At 31.1% G+C, this 8,368-nt stretch overlaps 1 protein-coding gene across 2 annotated transcripts in view; it reads left to right on the top strand.

Moving 5' to 3' along the window:
- The first annotated feature begins 345 nt into the window (after positions 1-345).
- LOC106457614 (high affinity copper uptake protein 1-like) overlaps positions 346-8,368 on the top strand; it is a 37,667-nt gene continuing 29,644 nt past the window's right edge. For both annotated transcript variants that reach the window (XM_013917050.2, XM_022383608.1), the window contains exon 1: positions 346-446. The gene's annotated coding sequence lies outside the window, so the exon portion shown is untranslated. The remainder of the gene's footprint in view (positions 447-8,368) is intronic.

Below are 8,368 nucleotides of genomic sequence, written 5' to 3' on the forward strand. Positions count from 1 at the left end.
TCGTCATCGAATTCACTTAGTCTTTGTGTTTCGACCTTATTTCGGTAACGTAAAACACATCATCGGTTAAAAGTATAAATAAATATATTTCAAACATTTTATGATCCTACATTGTTATATTTATGAAAATGCGTACTTAAGTGCAAATACACATCGGTAGAAAAACATTAAAAATTCTCCAAACTTATTCGTGCAAATACTATAAGAATTATGACCTCTAATTTGGTTTAGGGCGAGCTCGATAACCTTGTCCTTAAATCTCACCATAAGGTGGCAGTAATAAATGTTGAGCATGCGCACTTGAGAGAAAATGAAATAACTTTGTGCCGGTCGAGGGTTGTTTTATACAGCTAACGCAGGTTATTATATATGGTTATTTGGTGTGATTTGCTGCGTATGTAAACGTTGTGCACTGCAAGCAGTTATTAGTATCAGGGTAAAACTTTGTAAGTAATTTATATTGTAATTCCAGCATACAGTGTGCTTTTGTTTTATTTCTGCGATTTAATAAACTTATAAAGTTACCATATTTTTAAGTTTAAATTTCAGCTTTTGTTGTTAGTGTTACTAAGCGCCAAGTTACTTTATTATTACTATATTAGTATTGGTAGTACTAACACTAACAGTTAGTAATTAGTTAACTACTTCTAATAAGTTCTACATAATATATTGTAATTTGTATTACTGTAGTGCTAGTACCAAGATTCGTCTCAGAGATTGAGACTAAGAAAGTCTAGTAACATTATTAAGAATAAGACTAAATTAAATGCAAAACTCGTGCTTTGACTTAACAGCATTAAGTTTTATCAGCAAGCTCTTTCAATCTTAAGAGGGTCAGAGAGGCCATGACCACTTCTAACTTTTGAGGACCTTGGCTATAATAAAAATAGAAAATGACGACACAAGAAAACAAAATAAGACAATTATTAGACTGAAAGAAAAGATGAACATAATTTCAATATCTAATTTGTATATATAATTTGCAGCTCTAAGCTGAAAGTGTGTTCCACATTTTGTTCTGATTGATTGAGAGGCACATAAAAACAAGTTGGTAACTTAACAAATAAAAAAAATAAATAATGAATGTTTAAACTTGAGGCTCCATTTGAGCTTGAGGCTTGAGCCAAATGTCTCTCATGATCCTTCTTATTGCCTCTATTTATCAGTATCAGTTTCTATATAGCAAAACGAATTTGAAAAGCTGATAACCTCCAGTCTGTATTATCAATGATAATTTTAAATTTGTGTTATATAAAGTATAATATATCAAATGTTATAAAGTATGCAAGTTTTATAAATTACAGTACATTTTGATGCTTTTGTGAGTAAGGAATAACTGAAATTTTATGGGGTGACTTTTCTGCATGTGTTGCTTTTGTCTGTGTTCTTATGCAAATTAAATATAGATAAAGAAATCATACAGCAATTGTAAAATACAAAGGCATCTAGTTTTGAATAAGTATTCAAAAATTAGGTTATAGTATATATATATATATATATATATATATATTATATGTGTGTGTGTGTGTGTGTGTGTGTGTTCTTATGATTATATTTAATATTGCTTTTTATTAGCACTATTTTCTTTTTATGTTAACTTCTGATCAGAGCTAGCTACTACTTGGAGAGAAACTAAAAATCAACTTGACTCAATACATTCTCCTAGCATTCTTACTTGTCATGGTTCACTCATTGTTAGTGATATTTTTGATTTTAAACTATTCATTAAACATTTATGCTTATGGTACCTTACCTACTTACTGAAGTAGATTCTGGAAATAGGACTAAATTTTCTGAATCTGACTTCATTAAAAAATAACTTAGCATTAAAATATTGTTTTACCTTCTAGGTATGAAGGTATAACCTGCTTCAAGATTATATTTGGTTTCCTTATTATGTAACACTTTGAGTTTTAATTAATCTCTTTACAAAGCATTTCAATTTGTGTAGATAAAACAGTATGTTTACCAGCAGATTGTTTTAAATGTTTACTATATGTTGAGTAAAGCTAAAATTTCAAAGCATGTGGGTGGCAAGGGACCATTTGGTCCTTCAAGATTGTTCTTACACATCCACCTTGAGAATGGTAAAAAATTTAAACCCACATTTTATTTTTCAGGAAATTATCAATTCCCTTCTTAAATTACTATAAAGTGCCAGTCTTCACTACTTCTGAGAGCACAAGCCAATCACCCATTTTAAAGAAATAAAACTCTAAGTTTAAGTGAAAATAAGAGATTTGAACATTTCCTTGTAAGATAATCCTTCCATCCTTAGAATCATAATAGTCTTCCTCTGTATCCTTTCCAATAAGTTGATGTCCTTAAGTCTTAATTAAAGAAGGACATGAATTATGCAGTATTCCAAATGAAGCCTAACTTGTAATTTTTATAGAGATAATTACAGAGCTACTAACATTTGCACATTGAGTATGAGACTGTGGCATCTGGGCCTATTCTTATGCTCACATATATTAGAATAAAAAATAATCACATTTTAGTAAAATTAGTATTATTCTATAATGCATTGTGAATGGTTGACTGGCTTGATCCAGGTCAAATTCAGTATCCTACTGATCCAGAAGATCTACCATATTGCACCACTTTGCTTCCCAAAATAAAATTGAAAGGGGAGGAGGAGGATGTCACTAGACCTTCCTGGAGGGCAACTGCCCTCTGAATTTGTGATAGGTACTCCACTGCACATGCTAAAATTTTACTTTCTCAAAAATCTCACTCAATTGATTCCTAAAAGTTAGCAGCTCTGTAATTACCTTTTTTGATTTGTAATGCATATATTTATAAATACATCTTCAAATTCTGTTAGCTTTCTACTATCAACAGAGAACTGATTTGATGGTTTCAGAGATTTATCTGCTACAGTGCCAAAATTTGTTTCTTCAGTCACACTATTGAGTAGGTATTCATCTGTATTGAACATATGATGCAAATTATAATACCCCAAATGCATTATCTTCCACTTATTCTAGACACAGCAGGTGCAGTATAGTTGGCATATTGTTATAAATTTTCTTAATTTCTTAGAATTACTAATGTACTATTCTCCTATTGACACTGTGGTTAATTAACATGTTCTGGGAACAATAAAATTAAGTTGCTGGTTCACCAGTTCTTCTGAATGAATAAAGATAATTCAAGTAATAATGAATAATTGGTGTTAAAACCAGTAAATGATAGTGTAACCTATCTGTACAATAATTATAATTTGTAAATTTCTCTTTAAAAAAGTTGATAAAAAAAAAAAATTACAAACTTCACCAAATTACTCTAGTTCATAGTATAACAGTTGTTAATACAAGTTGATCATATAAATAGCCTCTCAAGAACTACCATGTCTGTGTATCCCAGCCTGATGAGCTTGGTATAAATTTCTTAAATTTTATAATTTTATTCTTGGGTATTACAGGTTGTGATGAGAATGCTGCTGTTTTACATATGGAAAAATAAAGGATCTTGGTGTTTTGGTTGGTCAATCTGTTAAGTTATCCAAGCTGTGTCTAGAGGCAGAGTAAATAGGATTTTATGTTGTATTTACAGAAACAACAATAAGTCTAAATAATTTATAATTTCATTGTATAGATGACTCAATAGATCTCATTTGGAGAATTGTGTTTAGTCTTGGGCTCTTTATCTTAGGAAGGACATTGAATTATTGGAAAGGGTTCAGATGAGAGCTACTAGGATGATATATGGGATGGAAAGGTTATCATATGAAGACAATTTAATATCTGTGAAATTGTTCTCTCTTGAGAAAAGAAGATTTAAGGGGGATCTGATTTATGTTAAGGGAATTGATAGTGTTAATGCATATTTTTTTTTTTTTTTACTTAATGGTGAGAATGGTAGGACAGGAGGATGAATATAAATTTTGACAGAGTAGTAGTTATCAGCTAAATGTTTTGAACTGTGAGGTTGACCTTTGGAATGGGTTGCCTTCATATGTAATAGATGCAGTAAATTTAAGGGAAGGTATGATAAATATTTAAAGAATAATAACTGACACAGAGGGTATTTTTGTTACTAAGTTTTAATTAATTATTTGTTATATATTTCTATTCTTTAGTTAGTGAATGGGACAACCTCACTGAACCAACAAGGCCCCTTCTTGTCCTTAAATTTTATGTATTGGAGAAAGGGCTTCGTTGGCACCGAATATAGCAGATATAATGTGGTTGACATATTATTATATATTCATTTTTACTTTGAATCTTAAGTTTTTAGAATTACTATAATTGTAATTTGCCACATATATATGTCAAATTTATCAGTTAACACAAATCATTCTTTATAGTTCCTCAACATCTTCAATACAGCTAGAAATACCAAAGAGTTTAATGTCATCAGGAAACTTTACTAATTTACAGTAAATTATTCTCCATCATTATCGTTAATGTAAATAAGAAAAAGCAAAGGCCTAACAAGTGACCCCAAGGTACTCAAATACCAGAAAAATTTCCATTAATAACAATCTTTTGCTTTTTCTCATCCAATAAACCAATTAACAAATCTTTCACCAATGTCTACAAATGTGATATTCTTAGCCACTAATTTGTGTAGCACCTTATCAAAAGCTTTTTGAAAATATAAGTACACCATGTCTACTCAACTTTCTTTGTCTAAATAATATCCTTAAAAATGTTAACAGGTTAATGCAACAAGATTTCCCTTTGCTGAATCTATGTTGACAGTCATTTATGTTATCATATTTCACTAAATGACTTTAAAGCTGCTTTTATCAGAATTTTTCTCATGACAAAGGAAAGATTAACTGGCCTATAGTTTTCCAGGGCAACTGTTATCTCCCTCTTTACAGTAACATAAGCAACTATCTAATCTTCAGGCACCTGTCTAAATGAAGAGTGTAGTTTTCATATCTTGTCTTTAATCTCTAACACCATGGAGAAACTTTGTCTGGCTCTAGTGCTTTATCTACTTTTAATCCTGGGCTTTCTACTTACAACCAAGAGATTAATATCTACAAAATTCTGATCAATTCCAACATTTCTTCTGGAATGTTAAAAAACAGGAATATTGCGAAAACCTTCTCTTGTAAAAATAAAATAGAAAAAAAAATGTTTAAAAGCTCAGCCATCTCATAGTTTTCAACAATAACCTTGCCATCAACAACCTTTGAGGGTCCAGTCCTCACTTTAACATTTTGCTCACCTTTTAACAAAATATTCTTGATGTTAGTTTAGCATTATCAGATAACTATTTGTCAAAAGCCCTTTTAGATTTCCTAATTTACTTTTTAATCAAATCCCTAGCCTTCCTGCAGTTCTCTAAATCTTCCAACCTATCTGTTGATTTAAAGTTCTTAAATTTGAGGTATTTATCTCTGATTTTGTCTTATATCTGAAGTAAGCCACTTAGGTTTGATCTTTCCTGTTATCCTTTTCCTATTTTTAGGAAAATTCCCATCTTGAATTATAAGTAAATTACTTTTTAAAAATCTCCAAATCTCTCCCACATTGTCTTTTGATTCACTATCCAAATTCATTAATAATAAATCTTTTTACATGGTTCCAAAATTAACTTTCTGACAAACAGGAACTGAAATTTAATTTCTTTTATTCTTATCATGTAGCCAAACACTGAACCTAATTATGCATTGATCACTCTTCCACAGTTATGATATTAAAGGACAACAAAGGACCTTTTAGTCCACCTAGGCCATCCTATCCATTAAATTAAACTAAATATAAAAAAACTCGAAGCTAGCCCTTATTATTAAAATATTTTTCAAGCTTTCCTTTCATAGTCTCATTAATGGTTAACAATAAATTGACAGTTTGGTGTAGAAAACTACCTTGAATCATTTCAACCCCCCCCCCTCCTTTGATGTTTGTCTTCATACAGTTACAATCAATGCATCTAAAAACTAGTCTACCCTAATTATTGCATCAGTGTTATTATTAACAACCCAGATCTCCCTATATAATTTCTCATTCACCCCTTCTATATAATCAGGTTGCCTAATGCAATTGCCAGTTATAAGCTTTTTTCTCCTTCAAGCCCCTGCTTTTAACCCATGTAGATTCTACCTCTAAACTTCAATTTTTTTTGGTCTTTAACTGTTTTTAATGAATGTCTTAAGAACTTCCTCAAACATTCTATTGCCTAAAATGCTTAAGTGGAGCCCATTGTTAGCGTATAATTCACTCTTACCTTGAAAACTGTTCCACATATACAACCAGCTCATTTGTTGCTCTGATTATATCCCTGATAATCTTTCACTTAAGCCTTTGATTCTGCTAAGATGTTCATTCCTGTGTTTAGCCGAAGGGAGCACTACCAAAAGGACCACTCATTTATTTCTATCCATAAAGTTTTGAAGATAACTCTTCTCTAAACTCTCTTCAATAACTCAACATCCTTTCTTAAATGTAAATTAAAACTGATGACCTTCTTCAACTAGCACTCAGTAAATTTCTGTGTATGCAGCCTAAAATTTTGTATGACTAGATAATGTATGAAGGCTTCAGACATTTTGTAATAGCTTTGTTCAGATCATTTTCTTCATCAACTTCAAGTAGTTTCTACAGCAAGGCTATAAGAATAATTAATTTTATTAAGATTATTTTCTTAGTTTTATTAAAATTTAAGGTGTAGAAGAAATAGAGAAGACTTCATTTATTTGTTGAATATTGTGAAAATGTATGAAATTTCCTTATTGATGGTGTATTGAAGAGGGAACAAATATGAACTTGATCATTTGGAGTAAGTTTTAAACCTTGGAAGTTTAAATGCATACTTGTTTTTATGTTTATATAATTATTTTGTGTTTGATGTTTGAATATTTTCAAAACCCTTGATTAGTTACATGGGTATGAATTATATTTTTCTTAGGATTAATTTTTATGCAATTTTGTGGATGAAGTGAATAATCTTTGTAATCTTGCTTTTCCTCATAGAAAGATTTGAAGTTTTGGAATTGTTTTTAGCATAAAGAATTAGTACTGATTTGATTCAGGTGTTCAAAATTAAAGATAATCTGAATATTACTGATCGGTGTGTAGATGTGAGAGACTGTGTGGTTTTAATTTTTACGTGGCTTCTGTGATGAGCAAGGGTTAACTTAGATCGGTCTAATGGTCATCTGTTGTGTTTTAACTTACGTTCCAATGAAACATTTATTTTGTTTCGAAGGGGTCCTTGTGTTTAAATGATGAAACGACCTTTCCCCAAAAAAAGTCAAATGACTAAGGTCCACAAAAATCGTGTATTTTTGTTTATACGTGTGCTCAAGATATAACTTGTACTGTCTGTGAATAGAACTCAAGATAAAGCCATACATTTTTTTTATATTTGACAAATTATAGGCCTGACTTTGTTGTGATATATCAACATGAGCGCAAAATCTCGCACTTCATAATGGGATCGGTGAAAAAAATCGGCCTATGTTTGACGATGATAGTACTCGCTTGGTTTGTAAATTTAGTGTTTTACTCTCGTTATCAGGAAGCGTGAACAATCGCAATACCGAGTTTGAAGGTTTAAAGTATGTGTCTAATATAAGCTTTGAAACTGTACGAGTGTAATCATAAAGAAGAAAACTAATAAAAGTACAGTATGTAACGCATTTAAACTTTCATCTGTTGGACAGAATTTGTGCAGTCGTATTATTCTTTAGCAAATAGCTTTATATTAATAGGCCTACAAGAAAGTTCCTATCCGAAAAACTTTGAGATGACATTGAAACTTTACGAGCTTTCAGGTTGGGTGCAAACTTTGGAAATATCAATACCAGATTACATTCTTTGTTGTATACAACACTGTGAACGTTATATCGTTATACAAGTTACGGGCACACCAGAGGGAGGGACACTGCATATAGGTTAATTACAGTGTTTGGTCTGCACAAGTAAAAAGTATTGTGTCAGTTATTTTGTTTATACATTTATAATTTCGGTCAATTATAAATTATAGTATAATTATTTATAATATAATTATAATTTATTATTGATCGACAACGTACTGTGATACGCATGTTTCTGTAACAAGTGTAGCTGATTTTAATTATTCAAAGCCTAAAAGAAACTCTAAAGCAGCGTGAAGGCGTAAGTAGATCAATATGAAATCACCCATTTATGCCCCAAACTCGTTAAAGAAAACAACCAACCATCGATTTGTATTTTATTAGCTGACCTACTGGATACAGTGCCACATTTTATCACTTAGTTTCTTTGGGCAGCGTTATGTTTGTCTGCCTTGGTATGCGTGTATTTATGATACTGTACTATAGTGGTTCCCAAACTCTTTTAGTCTGAGTCTCCTTTGATGTGAATAATAAAACTTTGAGCCCCCCCCCCCAAAAAATATGATTTAAATAGTCCCCTCCCCATTA

Source organism: Limulus polyphemus, unplaced genomic scaffold (assembly GCF_000517525.1).
Source record: "Limulus polyphemus unplaced genomic scaffold, Limulus_polyphemus-2.1.2 Scaffold351, whole genome shotgun sequence".
Lineage (NCBI taxonomy): Eukaryota > Metazoa > Arthropoda > Merostomata > Xiphosura > Limulidae > Limulus > Limulus polyphemus.